Here is a 19,701-nt window from a genome sequence, read left to right on the forward strand (position 1 = left end):
AAAAAAAAAAAAAAAAAAAATCCCCATGTGTAACACCACTAGTCAAAAGTGTCATGTTTGTAGAGTGCAGACCTTACCACTCTTTTATCCAAAAGTGTATCTTTCTTAGAAGCTGACTGACTAGATTGGTATATACTTGACTCATCCTTTTTATTTAAACTACAGCAAATGTACCCTGTGACCCATGTGAAAAGTATTGGTTTTAGACACAATACCTGGTAGAAGTAAACAGTTTAATCCGACCTGGAAAAGAAGTAACCTAAATATACCTAAAATTAACCTAAAAATTGTGATAGTGGTAAATAGTAAAATCATATTTCCAGCTTCTAGTATTATATTGACACAGTTATTATTCAGTTAGAAATTTTATTTTGACAGCACTCTACCTCATATGTGTTTCTCAGAAGGGTGTTAAACCACTGCCTTACTTTCGACAGACTCCTTAGAGAATGTCTATGTAGCAAAGTGTGGTAAATCGTTGTCACAGTACACTGAAGCCTCAGGGTTTGTCTTAGTTATCTGAGTATTTCACTGCATTTTGAAAGAATCCTGAATTATTCTAATAATTTAATCCTGCACATCACAATGTGCAGTGCTTCATTATGCATTAATTTTTTTTATAACTTCTTTACGTTTGAAAGATGATGATGTTTGTTTTGTCGCAAGATGCTTTCATGAGAGGCTTCAAATTGTGTGGCCGGGTGTAGTTGTCAGACAGAGACCTAAATGTTGTTTCGCTTTTGTTCCAGAATTCATTTGCACTGGCTGTTTTAATTCAGATTAAATACGAGGAGGAATAGTACTGCCTTCTCCTGTCAATACGTGGAAGCATATTGTGTTTACTCAGCACTTAAATGGTGCTGTTTTGGGTTCTGAGGTAGCCGAGGAAGGGTAGCCATGCTACCAGGAATTATGTTGATTTTTACTTATTTTATTATCTGTTTAGGCCCTACCTATAGGGCTTAGTATATAACCGGAAGATAAGGCTGGGTAGACGGGAGGAAAAGAAATCTTTAGTACATAATCCTTTCATATTTTTCTGAAACACGATGGTTCACTTGCCACAGTGTGTATTACACCTGCAGTTTCTTTGGATCTTATTTGAAAACCAGTGAGGGGAGTAACACAAGTGGGTGCAAAGAAAGAGGTACCCCCACGAGCTCTGTATCACCCAGACTGGCAGTGCTCACTGCAGCTACAGGATTCACTGGTTCGTGGAGATAAGACATGGAAGATGTGTCAGAAATGTTTGGCTAATAGAAAAGTTTAAGTGCCAGCACCTGAGAATGAATTCTTTTTAACTTTTAAATAAATGAGAGTTAGATTCATTACAGAAACGTAGGGACCTACTCATTCGCATTCTTACATGTTTTCTAGGGAAGGAAGAAAGGACGGAGTTTGAACTGATTTGCTGGGAATCGTGTTCAGAATGGATCCAGGATATTGAAGTGTAAAAGAGGTGAGCTGCCTGCCTCTGGCCTAGACTGTGGCTTGTACTTTAATAGCAGGAGAAATGAGGACAGACAGCAAAGCCTGGGCAGTAGTGTTAATGGCATAAGTTTGCCCCTGGGCTCCCGTTTCCCCAGTGCCACAGTCGGACTCTCAATTATGGATGATTGTGCTCTTAACTGTTAGGGATTCTGTACATTAAGGGTGAGGAGTCTGGATCCAGACGTCTTGGGCTCAGATACTGGCTTCGCCTCTTAGGCAACTGACTTAATTTCTCAGATTCTTCATTTGTAAAAAAAAAAAAACAAAAAAAAAAACAGGGATAATATTAGTATTTACCTTTCTGGGGTTATTAAGAGGATCAGATGAGTTAATGATACATAAAGTGCTTAGAACACTATCAGACACACAGTAAGCGCTGAGTATGTGTTAGCTGTTGTTACAATATGTGACCCTATTTAATTTTTAAAATTTCATCCTCTCTCCATAACCCTTATGTAGGGAGAGTAGACACTTAACTGGGTGAATGAGTGAGTAATGACTTGCCTGGTATCTTTAGAATTATTGATTGGTAACGTAAATGCATTTTGTAAACTAACTTGGTTAGTTTTCAACATAAGGCCGTGTAGGCACTGCACTGATTAAATTACATCCAAGCATGATCCTCCCACCTCATCTCAACCATGGTGCTTTATCTTCTTTCTAATAAACCATTTTCTTTCCTGGAACTCAAGAAAAGGATTGTGTTTTACATCATGAAGAAGTACACACAACACACGTAAATGAAGCAGTTAACTTTATGAAACAATAGTTACACTACGTTGAGTGAGCTCTTGTTTTCTGTTTTATTCTCGTTTCATTTTTGTAAAAGTGCTGCTTGCAATGCATTGAAATTATTTCACAACCCACTAATGAATTACCCTACAGTTTGAAGAACACTGCATTAAACCTGTTTGACTCTTGTCTAGAACCAAAGTGGGGATACCTTTGATTATAACCAATACTCCCTTCCTTTTCATTGTCTTTCCTAACTTCCCCTGAGAGTGGAGCTGGGATTCACCAGCTTTAAACAAGCCCCCGCCCCCGCCATATGTTTAAATGCCACCAACCTATTTAGCAAGGGCAAAGTTTGTATTGTCATTTAAAAGGACTTTAAGTATTACTGTATTTCCGATTCACTTTCAGCACATTTGTAATATTAAAAATACATAGAGCTCATATCACTATAAGATAGGATCCAATAATCATTTTCAGGAAGGTGTTTAAGGTTAGGTATGACAAGAGTAACAGATTTTTCAGATTGTGATACCTAACTTCTCTGCCCCACTCCTCCCCAGTTAAATAAGGCATTAAGAACATCACGCAGAAAAGTAACTTTGTTGGTAGAACAGAGAGCTCTTGAGAGCTCTTGGCGTCCTGAGCTGTCCGTAGTCTCCAGTGTGTTCCGTCTTCGGCCAGCACCGATGGTTGGTTACTTACTGTTTAGAGCTGCTCATGCCCTGTGACCATGAAGCTGAACATTCGCCACTGCCCCTGCTGAGCCCTGATTCTCTGTTCTCACCAACTGAGCCACCAGCCAGACCAAACAACTGTTGATACTTCTTTGAAAGATTGACAACCAGATTCGGACCAAGGTTACCACACAAGGCCTTACACGTGACCAACTGCACGTTGCCTTTGGTCAGCCTCCCACGCCCCTGCTCCACACAGCAGCCAAGCTGTCCTGGCTCAGGTGCTGTGTCTAATCCAGCACCTTTTCCATCGAACTTGGTGAAAGTCTGAATATTACATTCTCTTCTTTTCCTGTCCATCCCCCTTTAGGTCGTCGTCTTTGTTATTAAATCCATACATCTTTATCATATTTCAAGTAAATCTCTAAGATTTTTTTCTTTCTTCCCTCTGTTTGATTTTGGAGAGCCCCCAGTGGTACTAGTCATAGCTGATAAGTCAGGAGTAGGGCTGTAATCATTATCAAGAGGAAAGAGCGTAGTATATTTGGAGGTAGAATAAAGCATAATAGTCAGTGTCATTAACTTTCAGATCTCTTAAGTGTCTTAGTCTGGTTCATCCTCTTCTGATTATACCTTCTTACACACTTGCATAGAGAAATAAACATCATTCTTAGTTTATTTTATTCCTCATATAATTGTTGGTATTGCAGCACAGTTGCGGTATACATCTTATTTCAGATGTGTGTATGTGTGTGTGTGTGTGTGTGTATATATATATGTATATTTATATAGTATTGTATTACAGATACATTATGAGTGAAATAAGTTTCTGTGGAATGACCTCTGGGTACTAACTTTCATTAGCAGCATCAATCCTAAGGGAAAAGTGGCACCAGTTCTAACCCACTGACGTTAAGTACATTTTGGGTATGTAACCAGGTATTACTTAATGTCTTTATTTCTCTTAGCCATGCTTCTGTTCATGGAAAAAGGTTGCCTATCTTAAAATCACCTACGTACTACTAGAGTAGTATGAGTAGAGTAACTTCCGTGATTATTTTCAATAACAACTTAAAATGGAAATCGTAGGAAAATTTAGAGTATTCTGAAAATAGGAATATGTTTAAGCCTGGATTTTGAAATGACAAATCACTTTTATCACTCCTGTGTATGTAAGTGTTTATGACACTCTCTTGTACATAAAAGTTTACTACTTTCAAACAGAGGGACAGTTGAACGAAGAACATTGGGGCCTTTCCCCAGTTCAAGTTGGTGGTCCCAGGTGACTCAGGACAGCCCCTTCACTCTGGCCTCTTTCTCACATGTACACTTGAAATGTGATGGCTTTGGCTGATGAAACACATTAACAGCAGTCAGAAAATGTTTAAAAAGAAAAGGCTAATACACTTTCCTATTAGTAGAATTTTTAAAGTTTTGGGTCTTCATGAAGGCATTTCAATCTTTGTTCTCTCTGCCGACCAGGTATTATACCTTTCAAAATAATGGTTACCAAACAACTCTTCAAATTCATTATTAATCTCAGGGTAATATTTTTCTTTTGCTTGAGTTTTAGTATATAGTCTGAAACTTACTGTACTGTAGGTAGCAAGCTAAAAGCCACTGGTGAAAGTGAAATCATGGCAAGGGGTCTTGTACATCATGAATATGTTCTCATTCATTGAAGATGCATTATCTTGACACAATTTTGTGTTTATAAAATGACCTTGAACTTGCAGATATGCTAAGAGTATTGTTGACAAAGAGATACCGGTAGAGATTATAATCTCTCTGTTTGGGTCCACACAAGCCAAATACGCAACAGAATTCCTAAGCTTAATGTAGTAAATAAGCAGCATTTGGACTTATGGCTTTTAACAATTTTGATATATGCCCAACTTTGAGACATAAAGGCATCCATAGAATAAAATAATAAAGTATACATTTTTAAAAATCATCGAGGTCTGAGAAAAGATAAAACAGAGCCCTTGGGGTTTGGCATTGTTGCCACGGTAGCCACACTGAGGGGTGAGATGAGTCAGCAGGCCCAGATCAGCAGGGCTTTGCATCCTGTAGCCCACCACATCAACCAAGGATGCTCTGCTTTCATCTGGTGCCTCTATTGGGCTTTCACCTAAGATTTCATTTGGGGGAGGGCTTCCAGTGCTAACGTACAGTTTGAGAACCGGTGCTCTGACAGATGCAGATTTTACCTATTAGGCAAAATAGTTGGAACGCCAAATACACTAGACCAACTCACGGTAAAATTAAAGATAGCAAGTCGGCTTCCTTATAGCCCTGTCTGTGTTAGGATGTCAGAGTGTGTAGTCATCCTGAGACGCAGCGGGGGGCACTTGGAAAAGCTTGTTCGTAAGCACACTGTTTTCTAAGTTGGGCTCCCCTCATCCAGAAAGTTTCCTTAGAAACTTTATGCACGTTGGAGGAACAGGTAAACCCTTTTTATTTAGTGAAACATAATTGTTATACTCGCTGGTGATGTTCAAATCACATGTCTCTATGCACGTTGTAATGATGGTGCTTCCCCACCGCCACCCTGCCGCCCAGCACTTTGGACTGAAGTGAACTGACTGCTTAAAGTGGAGCACAGCTTGATGGAAAAGGACTGTGAGTTTTCTGCAAGTTCACACAGTCTTGTGGTGGATAAAGGAGGAACCGAGAACAAGACATATGGACAGACGATATCATTTTAAGTGCATTTCTGACAGTGTTGCTCAGTTTCCTTTTTAAAAATCCTTTATGTTCAGAGGGTAATGGGGGTGGAGGTGGGCATACGGGGCCAACGTGAAGTCTGACGTAGAGAATGCGTTGCCGGTGGGTCCCCTTGCGAAGCAGGGTTTTTTGTTTTTGTTTCGGTGAGACTTCTGTGGCAAGGAAAACTGTCTGTAACGTTCTTGATGTGGTGCCTGGAAAATCATGAGCAGTCAGTAAACGTTAGTGTCCTCTCTCCTCATTTCCCTCCTCTTGTTTTCAGCAGCGTGTTTTATTCTGGTAACATCTTTTCATGTAACGTTCACCTTCAACACCAAGTACTGTGTTCTTCAGCTCCCACAGCTTGAGCTTTTGTCTCTCAGGTAGAGAGGTGGTGGGGAGGAGAGGCCAGGTGAACCCAGGCAGGCTCTCCTCTCCCCTGGAGTGAAAGCCTCAGGACTGAGGTGGCTTTAGCGCCCTTATCGCTCCTGATTTCAGCAGGAGTCAAAGACAAAATAACTGAATGAAAGGGAAGATGGCAGCAGCTGTAATCAACTGTTCAGTTCCACTGACAGGAAAAAAATCATCTTCCAACTTTAAAGGATTTAAAAATAACCTGGAATGCTTCTTAACATGCAGATCCCTGGGCTCCACCCCAGAGTTCGGAGTCAACTTTAGGTCATTCTGATGCACGTGGTCCAAGAGCTGCGTGTTGAAAACCCCTAATTCTAAGATCAGTTACACCACTGCTCCATTCTTCGTTGATCATCAGTGTAGCATAAAGACTAAATTTCTTTTGAGAATTTTTACCGCTTCTTGGTAATTCTGAGCCCCGAAACCATGGCTTAGAATTCTTGGCTTAAAAATATGTGGACCGTGCCTATACTTACGTGTAACTCTTAGGCAGCTGCATAACACAGAAAATTTTGGCAGTGGCCTGAGATTTATTTTAAAATTGCAGCGTCGACATAATTCTTTCTTCCTTGACTTTGCCTGATGAGGGAGTCCTATCTCACTGTGGTTTGTTCTCCCGGTGGTTTCCGTAGGGTTAGGGAGAATGCTACAGAAAAAAACGAACTCTGTCTAGTTTTGACTCACTCAGACGTGGTGTGTCTTTCGTCTTTCTGAGATGGGATATGAGAGGCATGCCCCAAAGGTGGCAAATCAGACTTCCACACTCGTTGCCTTCACTTGGCCAATAGCTTGCTCGGAACGTGTATATTACGATGTGCAGTTTCACTAATCGGGGATTTCGGACTCCAGCAGGAAACAGCCTTGAGTCTTGGGAGACTTCTGGGCTTTGGACTTGGCACTGACTCCTCCACAGAAGCAAGGGGTGCATCTGGCTGTTAGAAGAATTAATGGGCATCCAGGTAAGGGTAGATTGGAGAAATCGTTCCTTGTTTTCCTTTGGGTGGATTTGAGATTTTAGAAAAATTAGTCCTCTGAGAAGAGCTCAGAACTGTTTGTCTTAAGTTTTTCCCTCTGAGTTGGTTTTTAGGATTACCCTGTATGTCATCATTCCCTTTGATGTGAAATCCACCCTCTTCAAAATGTAGTTTCATTTTCAAATCTTTTAAGCATAGGATTCCATTTCTCTTTCTGTGCATGAAATTTTTAAATAATATTTAATTAATATTTAAATTAACATAAAATAACTCTAGTTGCTAAGATGCTAATTACATGTAGGTTACTAGTTCATAACTTAAGTCTCATGTTTTTTTAGGGAGTATGCTTTAAAAGTTGGGCGGGGAAGATCGTGTTTGCATATCATTTATGAAACAATGATGTTACAAGTGTGTCAGACTTTTCCCTATGTTAAAGGCCAAATTTTGAGGCATACTGCTTAATCTGTTCTGAGGAAGGAGCCGTGAGACCTCTCCCCCTGCCACTCTCCCACATTTACTCCTGGTGGGACCAGCTCCAGTTCTCTCCTCACGCAGGGGGTTCCGACTGTGGATATTCAGTGCGGTGGCATTTTTCTTGAAGAAGTGACTAAGCCTTCTTAGATGAATTTTCTCTTTGAGAGAGGTGGTAGAATTGCATCAGAAAGGCATTTACAGTAAATGGCTCCCTCCCCCCCTTCCTGTAATGACCACATATGAAAGAATGTATTAATTCTTGTTTTGAGGAAATGAGAGTAGTAGAGTTCTATGGAAAACTCCCTGTTCATCATTAATTAACTAGATTTGAAAGTTAAAAGTTGTAAAGCCAGAATCACTTTGTGCTATCTAAATAAATGTCACAGAGATAACAGCTTTTCATTCCATATTCTATATGAAGTAACTAGTTATCTTGAATTCAAAAAGAGGAAATAGTGTTGAATATGGCTATAGTTAATGGCATAAACCTAAACGAATTTCTTCATAGTCATTTTCCTTATTAAATTAATATTTTTCTTAGGTATGTTACTGATTTTGTTCTTTAAGATTCGATTCTCTGTGGTAGAATATGAAGGCTGGAAGGAAAACTCCCATAGGTCATCAGCCAGGGGTTCTCATGGCAACAGTGCTGCCCCCTAGAGGACATAGTATAAATTTGGTACGTTGTTTGGTTCTGCAGTGAAGGGCCTTGAATCAGAGATTTTAAATGTCCCACAGTGCAAAAGACAGAAAGAACTGCCCTGTATCCCACATGAGTTTCAACTATCCTGTCGGATATTCATGCAGTGAAAATTAGTTTATAATTATCCGATCTTAGACCTAAATTCATTTTACATAAAAGCACAAGATAACCTTGGCATACTTTAAATACACACAGGATATACTCATTTTCATTCACCTGTACCTCTCCTCTTTTGTTTTCCTGTACTTTTAATATGGAAAGCTTCTGATTTGACTTCTATTAATCCAGGTATTCTTTATAAGTAAGTGATAAGCATCTACTTCATTACATAGTTAATGGGACCTGAAAGTTATGTACATATTGAAATATGTCATGTTTTCATTATAAATTGTTTTGCTTTTAGGCTCTACGTTACATTTAAGGTATTATATTGATGTTTTAAAAATATGTGTATACCAGGTAATGTTTACCAATGAATTTCATTTCAGAATAGCAAATATAAATAGGGCATTACAGAATTTTTTGGTTATAAAAAGAAAGCTTTGGGACTAGTGGGGTTTTGAACCAGTGATTCAGTTCCTCTCTGTAGTTCCAGGAAGGACAGTATGCAGATCACCCAGATGGGAGGGATGTTTATCTTCTATGTGAAGATCTCCAGGGAAGATTTCACATGTACTACATTAATATGTTTTAGTATCTTGAGGTCTTCACGTTAAGCTAGTTCTTATTAATACTTTCCAGGAGTCTTTATTAGGTCCCTCTAAAAACACCACCTTTGGTTTCTCCCTTCCTGTAGGAAAGGACAGACAAGTATGGAGGGAAGCTTACAGGTCATCTTGCAAACGAGCAGAGGAGTTAAAAACAGACTCAGATTTTTTTGAACAAGGGAGCTTTGTGTCACTGTCTTCTTCCCAGGAACATGTTCTGCATGTGCCATTTTAGACTTCTGACTGTGTGCTGTAAATATAGTGCATCTTAGGTAAGGCATGGTCTGTGACACAGGATTATATCGTCAGAGTCACAGCTGTGAGGTCAGGGTACCCAGGCACATGCATGCAGCGCTCACTGATACTTCTTGTTTGGGGCCACATTTTTAATTCTGTAGGCCTTTTTCTTGGATTGCTATTTCTTGTGCATTTTTTGGTTGTTGTTATTCTTATGTGGATGTAATTATCGCTTCTCACATTTTTTTAGGGACACTCATAGAAGTTGTTTTGAGGGTTCTTGACGAAATATCTTCACTCTTTTGAATTTTCTGTTTCTTCCAGGGCCTTTTTGTTATGTATCTTGGTATTCCACTTTCACATGGCAGGCTTTCTTTAATTGCATATTTATGCTTAACTGTTCACTCATATAGAGATGAGGTACCCTTAAGGCTGCCAGGGCTCGTTATGTTGGGTGCATCTTGCGTCCCTCTGGTGGCACAGAGCCAGCCCTCGTGTGGAGAGTGACTCAGTATCAGAGTGAAGAGGGCTTGACTTCGGGGTTTTCAGAACCACACTAGCTGTTTAGTTCTCACTAGACATTGTGTTTAATTTCTTTTGAGACTCATTTCCCTTTTTTAATTTTTAGTTTTTGCCTGGGTGGGGGGCTGTGAGGTTTGTTGTTTCTCATAAAGATAGGAATTAGGCACGGAAGTAACAGTTGTTGATACGTAGACTTTTCAGTTAATCTTCTCCTTTCTACCCTTTTTGTCATCTCTGGCCCATACCGTCCTTGCTTTTTCTGAGTCTAGAGCCGCTTTGAGGTTTCACTGGGTTATGGCCTTAGCAGCAGCAGCCGTCTCAGAGAACCTCTGGGGCTGTGAGCTGCCTCTGCTCAGCCTCCTCCGTCAGGACTTCATCATTTTACGGCTTCCAGATGTTGGTTGAAATCTCTCAGGCCCATGATAGTCTTTTAACGGTGGTGGGTATGTATACTTTTTTGTATAACTGTAATGGGATCTTTTATGTGCCCTGACCACCATTTTGAAATGGTAACTTAGTTCGGGCTTCTGTAACAAAGTACCATAGACTGGGTGGCTTATAAACAACGGAAATTTATTCCTCACAGTTCGGGAGGCTGGTTTATAGAAAGCTGTCTTCTCGTTGTGTCCTCACGTAGTAGAAGGGGCAGGAGAGCTCTCTGGGGTCTCTTTTATAAGAGCGCTGATCCCATTCATGAAGGCTTCACCTTCGTGACTTAATCACCTCACCAGAGCCCCACCTCCTAAAGGCATCATATTAAGATTTCAACATGTGAATTTGGGGGGAAAACAAACATTCAGTCCATAACAAATGAGAAGTCCTTTCATTTGTTGATTTGTCAGAAGCACCTCTGAAGAATTAAGTCAGAAATGCATTTAGCCAGGAAAACGTTTAAGTGAGGGCGTGATGACTGCAGTGGGTGTTGGGGTTTGGAAAAACTAACCCTCAAAATAACTTGGCTGGGAGGGATAAATTGGGAGATTGGAATTGACATACATACACTACTATATGTAAAATAGATAACTAATAAGGACCTACTGTATAGCACAGGGAACTCTATTCAATACTCTATAATGACCTACATGGGAGAAGAATCTAAAAAAGAGTGGATATATTATATGTGTAACTGATTCACTTTGCTGTACAGCAGAAACTAACACAGCATTGCAAATCAGCTGTACTCCAATAAAAATTTAAAAAAAGTAACTTGGCTGGGAAGAAACAGTGAGCTGACATTATTATACAAAGACATGCTTTCCAGCTCTGGAGGCTATAGTCATTCCTCACAGAACACCCCAAGAAACTCTTCTAGCTTTATTGCTAGAAGAAAAGATGCATCTTGTGAAACATGCAACTTAGTCATTTAAAAAAAAAAATATATATATATATAGAAGTAGTGGTAGTTGTTCCTAATCTTTAATACAAGTATAAATGTGCATATGCTTACTTTTTAATTTCTTGTCTGCCCTTAGACATAGGAATTTTGGAAAGAATCTCCTGTTCCTTCGTTTCTATAACTTTTATTCCTTCGCAGATAGACCCTCATACTTCTCCCTGTTCTTGTAAGAAGCATCTCATATTCTCCCTTTCCATTTCCTTTGTGAAAAAAAGCTCCAAATTCTTATTCATCATCCCTTTCTCGTATTTGTCCCATAGTTCCTGAAAATGCCTAGTAGATACCATGAAGATGGGAAAAATCAGATATTAACTAATTAGTCCTTTAATTTCTCTCACACAAGGGATATCCATTTGTATCTCAGAAGAAACTCTGAACTGATGTTTCCAGTCTTACCATTCCCTCATTTTACTTGGAAAAAGCAGCTGTTTCCCTGTGACGAATCCCTGGAGATCTTCCCCAGAGGTCCCCACGGTTAGGGCCGGTTGCTCCCATGTGATTGAACCTAACACAGAATCTTCTCGCTCTATCCTGATCTCTAGTACAATACTGGAAGCCCCAAATCTTTCTTGAGAATTTGCAAAGTAGTACTGTTGCATATTAATTTTCCTTTGTGTAATGGCTTAGACATAATTGAGGATAGTAAACATCCTCTGGTATCTGACCTCTGTATTCTGTAAGTTGTTTACCAGTTTAGAGCCTCTGGACTGTTCTAGATCAAAGAGCAGGCCCTGTGAGGCCATGCCCTAGAAACAGAGGTGGAGAGTGCTGAAATGTCCTGAGCTCCGAGGATGCAAGCTCCCAGAACATGCTTGTAATTTATTTCTGGTATTGGCCAGAACAAACATCATCAGCTTGTTCCACGTGCCCTTCTGTCCATATCCACTTGGAATGTGTTGAGTGCGGCTTGTCAGTAGTCTACTGAAAAATGATGGGCCTAAAAGCACACTATGACTGAGAATTTAGAGCACCGTCACACTGGTTCTGGGACCTGTCATATCAGTTGACTGCTACTGTTGGATGAGAGAAAAATCAGCAAGTTTTATCTTTTCCTCTGGAGGAAATACCTTGTATGGATGGTCCCAAAGAAATGAGATGACCACGGTGCAATGCTGGTGGTGTTAAGTACACTCACGTAACCCAATGCTGGTTAACACGTAGAACATTTCTTCACCTAGGTTTTCTCATGCCCCATCCAATCAGCCTCCACCCCCACTGGCAAACACTTTCTGATTTATATCACTGTTTTTTCCTGTTCTTGAACTTCATCTAAATGGGATCACAGAGCATGCGCTATTTCGTGTCTGGCTTCCTTCACACAACAGTTTCATGTTGTTGTGTGTACCCTAGTTCATTCTTCCTTCCTTTATTGCTGGGTAGTGTTCTGTTGTATGAATGGACCCAATTCTTTGATCCATTCTCCTGGTGATGGACATTTGGATCGTTTTCACCTTTTTGGCTTTTAGGAACATTAAGCCACTATGAACAAGTCCTCTCTCTCTCAGTCTCATTCCTTTTTGGATTTAGGCTTAGGTCTACTGTCTGGACCAGACAGTAGATCTGTGTTTACCTTTATAAGAAACTTCCAAACAATTTTCCAAATAATTATACCATTTTATACTCCAACCAGCAGTGGATGAGTGTTCCAGATGCTCCAGTTCCTTCTTCACAATTGTTTATTGTCGGTTTTTCTAATTTTAGCCATTCTCCTGGATGGCAAGTGGTATCTCTTTGTGATTTTTCATGTGCATTTCCTTGATGACTAACATGTTCTTATTGGCCACTTGTATACCTTCTTTCAGTCTTTTACCCATTTTTATTTTTCTTGTGGCCATTTTAAAATTGGATGATGGGGACTTCCCTGGTGGCGCAGTGGTTAAGAATCCGCCTGCCAATGCAGGGGACACGGGTTCGAGCCCTGGTCCTGGAAGATCCCACATGCCACGGAGCAGCTAAGCCCGTGCGCCACAACTACTGAGCCTGTGCTCTAGAGCCCACATGCCACAACTGCTGAAGCCCGTGCGCCTAGAGCCCTTGCTCCACAGCAAGAGAAGCCACCGCAGTGAGAAGCCCGTGCACTGCAATGAAGAGTAGCCCACGCGCAGCAATGAAGACCCAACACAGCCAATAAATAAATAAATAAGTTTCTAAAAACTGGATGATGATGATGATGATGATTGCATGGCATGCGGGATCTCATTTCCCCAACCAGGGAATCAAACTCGTGCCCCCTGCAGTGGGAGCTCAGAATCTTAACCACTGGACCCCCAGGGAAGTCCTTATTATTATTGATAGGAAGGAGTTTTTCTTCCTATGTATACTCTGAATAAAATTACTTTGTCAGAAACTTGTAGTGCAGATATATTCTCCCAGTCTGTATCATTTTCTTAAAAATGTCTTTTGATGAGCAGAAAGTTTTAATTTTGAAGTAACTTAATTAATCAAATTTCCTCATATATTATCAGTACTTTTTGTTTCCTAAGTAATCTGCCTCTTCAAGATTGTAAAGATATCCTTCTGTGTTTTCCTTTAGAAGTCTTATAGTTTTAGCTTTTGTACTCTGGTCTATGATCCATCTCAGATTAATTTTTGTGTATTGGGTAAGGTAGAGGTTAAGGCTCATTCTTTTGCATATGTTTCTTCAGTTGTTCCAGCATGATTTGTTGACAAGACTTCCCTTTCCTCATTGAATTGCTTTGGCACCTGTATTGATAATTGGTTATCCATATATGTGTGAGTCTATTTCAAAGGAACCCTAAGGAATGTTTGTGCAGACCACATGTGGCATGCACTCAAGTCTGTGAAGTAACAGTTCACACTGGTCAACCTTAATAAGCCTCAAGTGACTGGCAGTCTTGAACTTACATATCATGGAACATTTGCGTCAAAGGTCACTAACAGAAACTTCGCAGGGGCCATTTCGGGGGCCATTTTTTGTTTGCTTTATAAAGCTAACCCAGCTGAGGCCTCTAAAAGTTCCAGCATTCCCACACTGAAGGTCAGGTTCTTATCTGCGCAGAAGTAAGTATACCATCAAATCTGTGCGATCCAACCTGAGCCTGCAGGCAGCTTCAAAGAGAACAAAATATTTGAACTTCAGTTTTCTTATTTGAAAACTTGGATATGCGTGGATTCAAAATGACTGATTTTGGAACTCATTATAATTAATTGTGGGTCAGACAAAAAAATAACTACTCTTAAGAAAATTTTTCATTAACGTAAAGAAACTTGTGACAAAAAAATTGTTTTGCTGGTTTGTGCATATTGTACACAAAAAATAGATCTGCTGACTTTAAATAAGTCTTATCTACGAGTAGAATCTCTGCTTGGAAAGGTTTTCGTAAACAGTTTTATCTAGCGTTTTTACTTGAATATGGTTAAAAACCATCTTCTTTTCAGAGAGTCCTTGATTTGAAAACCGAAGGATGAATAGAGTAGGAAACACACCGCATTATTCCATTAGCGGGGTAGGATAAATGTCACTTATCTCTTTTTGACACCCTGAATTTTCGAGTATTAGAATTCGTGTTTTCATGGTATGGCAGCGCAGGGAAGTGGCTGAGCGCAGGACTCTGACGCTGGACGGCCTGGGTTGGAACACCAGCTCTGCGAGTCCCCATCGGTGAAGGAGTCAGCCCCTCTGTGCTTCTCCCTAAAACCGGCAGAATCAGAGCGCCTTCCTCAAGTTCAAGGAAGGCAGGAGGCTCAGAGCTGTGCCTGAGTCATAGTGAGCACCATGGGGACTGTTGGCCGGTAGTAATATTATATTACTTTTATAATAAAGGTGCACAAGAAAAGGGAATCTTTTTAAAAAGAAGAAACTAAAAAGCAAAAGTACATTACTTTCCTAGGGTCCAGATATCTCACTATTTGTAGCACACTCCCCAGTGGATTGAACTGGTCAGGTTTTACTGTTAATTTCAGTTCTCCCCCGCAAAGGATACTGAATTAAAGGTTTTTCTTTTGAGCTTCTTGGGAGGCGTATGCCCTGGAAATACAAGAGGTGCTTCATACTAATTACTAGAATTCCTTTTGTTGCCACAAAGAGACTTTACAGGGAAAGATATTCTTTGAGTCCGCATCTTCCTCTCCTCCTACTTGGCTCTGAGCTCAAGTAAAACACAACAGTTGCTCACTTGAAATACCACCTCCCCTAGCCTGTGTTTGGACTTGTACCGCTGTGCTCAGTTCCTGGCCCCTGTTTTTGCTTTCTCTAGCAATTTCCTGGCCAGAGCAAGAACTAGAGCCGAGTCTGGGAGAAGCGACTGTGACAGGACTGTTTTCCCACCCGTGCTTCCCCGCACGACTCTGGAAGGAGGGGTGTGTCCGACCCTCCCTGTAATCCGTGTGCCCATTTAGCAGGGTTGGAGATGCCCGAAAGCAAAATCCAGCTCAGACCAAACACGAAGGTTGCTAATGCACCGTTAATGGTGTTGAAATATGATGTTTTGGTTACACATCCAAACCGAGTTTGACTATAGACTGAAGCGTGAGCTTTCCACACATTGTCACAGGAAGGCCATCATACGCCTTGGAAGCATCTGTCTTCGTTTTACCGTACGTGGTTAAGGCCTGAGGAAGACTGATGTTGTTACAGCTGACTTACCTGACCCTACTGTACTGAAAGGTGGGCTTCTCACGAGGTCCACTCGGTGCCGTCGGGTTTTTGTTTATGTTCCCAGTGTTGTTTGGTAAATGCCGCAGAGGCGCAGAGCGGTGGCATGTGGCTGTCATGACTTGATGTCCGGAGGTCACTTTCTGCTGAGCGTGGCTGCTCCCTGCAGCCCCAGGCCCCTGTCATCTCTCGGCAGCCCTCTCCCTGGAGCTCGTTCTCACTGCTCGGTCTCTGTAGCTGTCCCAGCCTCCCGGGCATAGAGAAAACAGACACCAGAAGGTGAGCTCACTCAGGTTCTGGCCCCCGTCGACACTTCCTCTGCACCCACCTTGCTTTCCCTGCCTCCTGCTCCACTGGAAGAGGAGCCCTTCCCCGTGCCCACGCTCTGGACCTTATCCCCTCTCACCTCCTCAGAGACTTTCTCTCTCTGACCTTTACCTGCCAGCCACCACTGACTTTCTCTCATGAGGGAGTAGACCTACTCAAGGCTTACCAATTGAAAACAAAACCACCGGCCTTCATGTTGCCTTCCCTTGCGCTTACTTCTCCGTTCACTTCCCCTGCCAGGGCCAAATTTCTTGGACGAATTGTGTGAATTTGCTTCCTTCATTTCCTCACCCTTGCCGCCTCCTCGGGCTCCTCCAGTCTGGCTTCTGCACCTGTGACCAAGTTGATATTGCTCTGGCCAAAGCTGATAGTTGTCTACCTATCCTTCTGTTGCCACATTCGCCAGATATATTTAGCATTGTATCTTCCGTGGCCTGTTTGATGTCCTCTCCTCTCTGGCTTGCCCTGCCCCTCTGCCTTTTTCTCCTCCTTGCCCTCTGCAGGTTCTTTCTATCCACCTCTGAGCGCCAGGCTTTGCATTCAGATGCCAACTGGACATTCCCACTTGATACCTTGCTAGCGCCTCAGCGCCTCATTCCAAACTGATCCCAGTTACCCAGGCTTGAAACCTGTGATTTACTGCGCCTTTTCTTTCCTCATCTTCCAAATCCACAAAGAAACAAAATCTGGTCAAAATTCCACATCTCAGCCATTCTCAAATCCATCTACTCTGTCTCCAGTGTGTCCGTCTTAGTTACCATCACCTTTGACCTAAATTATTGCCTTTTAGCATCCTGCTCCCTGCTTATTGATGTTCTTCCCCAATCCATTCTCCCGACTGCGTTCAGAGTGATGCTTCTGAAAAGCAGCCTCATCGTGTCACTTCTCTTCTTAACTGTCACCCGATTCTGTGATACCCTGTACCCAACTTGATCGGGGCCCTGTAGAGTATGTGTCCTCGTAAACAAATCATCAAACACTAGGATTCACGGGGACGCAGAAGAGATTTACTTCCCCCTCCACACAGCAGAACCTAATGAAAATCCCGACTGGACATCACTCACCGCTGCCCTCCAAGGTTCCTGATCGTGGGCTTCATGTTCCTGCCACCCTCCCCCACTCACCTGGTCATGCCTCCCAGCCCCACCTCCCAGCCCCATCCGCTCCTACCTGTCGTATTCCTACTCCATTTACCACCCCCGTATTCAGAGAGCTCAGCTCTTTGCTGAATGTTCTGATCCTTGAGTTTCACCCCTGTCTTATCTTAGTTTGGGTTCCCCTCAGGGCAGATTCTGAAAAGGATACAGTCTGGTCTGACCCCACTAGGTAAGAACTGGGTGACCTCTCTGTGCCTCAATTTTCTCATCTTTAAAATTCCACTTTATGAGATTTAATTTCCACTTGATAGTGAAAATTAATTTGTGCATGGAGAGTGCTTTTAAAAGTCTATCTGAAGTGAGAGAGTGGCATGGACGTATATACACTACCAAACGTAAAATAGATAACTAGTGGGAAGCAGCCGCATAGCACGGGGAGATCAGCTAGGTGCTTTGTGACCACCTAGAGGGGTGGGATAGGGAGGGTGGGAGGGAGGGAGACACAAGAGGGAGGAGATACGGGAACATACGTATATGTACAGCTGATTCACTTTGTTATACAGCAGAAACTAACACACCATTGTAAAGTAATTACACGCCAATAAAGATGTTAAAAAATAAAACCCAAAAACTATCTGACCCATAATAGTAGTCAGTCAAGTTTGCAACAATGATAATAATGATTACTACTGTTATTAAAAATGTCACTTCATACAGGTTTCCATTCTCAACCTATCTAGACCAGATGGGAGCCCCCTCTTACGTGTACCAATAGCATCCTATGCCTCTTTTAAATCATAATTGCTAGCTTGGCGAAGGAAGGATAACGGCATCCTGTTCACTGTTCAGCGCTTAGCCCAGTGCCTGGTATTATAGTGTACGGCATGTACTGCGTGCTCAATAAATATTTGCTGAATGGAATTAATCAAATGACTTGTAAAAAGAGTATTCCAAATATTCTATACTTCTTACCTTTAATAAGCTGCCTTTAAAATACAAAGCATGCCTGTTAAAAAATACAACATGACAAACAAAACATAACTGTGCTCCAGGGGTTTGTCTTTAAATCCAGCATCGCCGAGTGAGCCTGGGCAAGCTCTCCGGGTGTCGGTGTCTCTGGAGCAGCTCTGCCCGAGAGCCTTTGTCCAGTTCCAGAATTCTTCAATCCTCTGATAACAGGGCGCAGTAAGGATAGAGTACGTTTTTAAGACACTCAGGGTTTCCCTCATAGTTATGTTTTTTCCTGTTAGCTGGTGGGAAAATGTCATCTTGTTTCTTGGGCTTGCAGGTTCTTTCCTAGTCCTGGGGAATTTTTCAAGCTGGCTATAATGAGAGGGTCTCAGAGAACCACAGAGAGGTCTGGTATGTTCTTTTCAAGTTAAACATAATGTCCCTTCTGATTTTCACTTCTGATCGTCTCTGTTTCTGAGCTGACTTCTGTAATTGTATTTAAAGATGTATCAGAAATAAGGTCTATTTTATTTTGACGCCTACACCCTTGACATCCTTTAAACTGTGTTTCCTGCCAAGTCAAAAGCCTTCTTCAGAACTACTAACTCTAATGACTTCTTTCTTTCTTTATTCTTTTCTCTCTTTCTTTTTTTCTTTAATGGTATGTGTACACACACACACACACACACACACACACACATATATTATTAAATTGTGGTAGAATACATACAATGTAAAATTTACGATCTTAACCATTTTTAAGTGTAATGGCATTAAGTACATTCACATTATTGAACAGCCATCACCATCCTCCATCTCCAGAACCCTCTCGTCTTGCAAAACTGAAACTACATTCCCATGAAACACCAACTCACCATTCTCCCTTCTCCTCAGCCCCTGGCAAGCATAGTTCTTTCTGTCTCTGTGAATTAGACTACTCCAGGAACCTCATATAAGTCGACTCAGACAGTATTTGTCTTTTTGGGACTGGCTTATTTCACTTAGCATGATATCCTCAAGGTTCAACCATGTTGTACCACGTATCAGAATTTCCTTCCTTTTTAAGGCTGAGTAACATTCTGTTGCTCGTATAGACCGCATTTTTGTTTATCCATTCATTGGATGTTTGGGTTGCTTCCACCTTCTGGCTATTGTGAATAATGCTGCTGTGAACATAGGTATACAAATAATTCTTTGAGACCCTTCTTTTAATTATTTTGGATCTAATGATTTCTTGAATCTTCTTTCTTGATGCTTCTGTTGTTTTCACGAACTCTTGCCTTCCTCTTTTGGCCATTTACCACCCCTCGCCCATCAATCTTCTCTGCCATTTTGCTAATAACGAACGTTCTGCTGTCAAGATTCTCATGCTTCAGTGTGGCCCTCACAGAGCTGCTGCTATGTGGAGAAAACAGTTTGGCAACTAAGAAATATTATTCGTTCCCACCTCCTGGACACCCACCAATTCCTGCTATTTCCTGAAGACATACCAGTGGTTCCTAAATTTTTAAAAAAAGACACCTTAGTGACAGGGCAGATTTTTGTGGCTATTGACCTTCTGTATTTTGAAATTTAACTGTTAATAGTAGCATCTTCTTGATGTTATCAGTCCTATAGTTGTGATATTGATATCTATCTATTTTTCCTCATGAAAACAATATATGACAATCATAGAAAA

The 19,701-nt window shown here is 41.3% G+C and overlaps 1 long non-coding RNA gene across 2 annotated transcripts in view; it reads left to right on the forward strand.

Annotated features, from left to right (window-relative positions):
- Positions 1-19,701, forward strand: part of LOC112394946 (uncharacterized) — a 234,659-nt gene that overhangs the window by 153,543 nt on the left and 61,415 nt on the right. The window contains exons 10-11 of one of the 2 annotated variants that reach the window (XR_003002255.1): positions 1,378-1,459; positions 6,870-6,979. This is a non-coding gene — a long non-coding RNA (uncharacterized LOC112394946). The remainder of the gene's footprint in view (positions 1-1,377; positions 1,460-6,869; positions 6,980-19,701) is intronic. The other variant, XR_003002256.1, reaches the window with a different exon arrangement.

Source organism: Neophocaena asiaeorientalis, unplaced genomic scaffold (assembly GCF_003031525.2).
Source record: "Neophocaena asiaeorientalis asiaeorientalis breed wild unplaced genomic scaffold, Neophocaena_asiaeorientalis_V1.1 scaffold364, whole genome shotgun sequence".
NCBI lineage: Eukaryota > Metazoa > Chordata > Mammalia > Artiodactyla > Phocoenidae > Neophocaena > Neophocaena asiaeorientalis.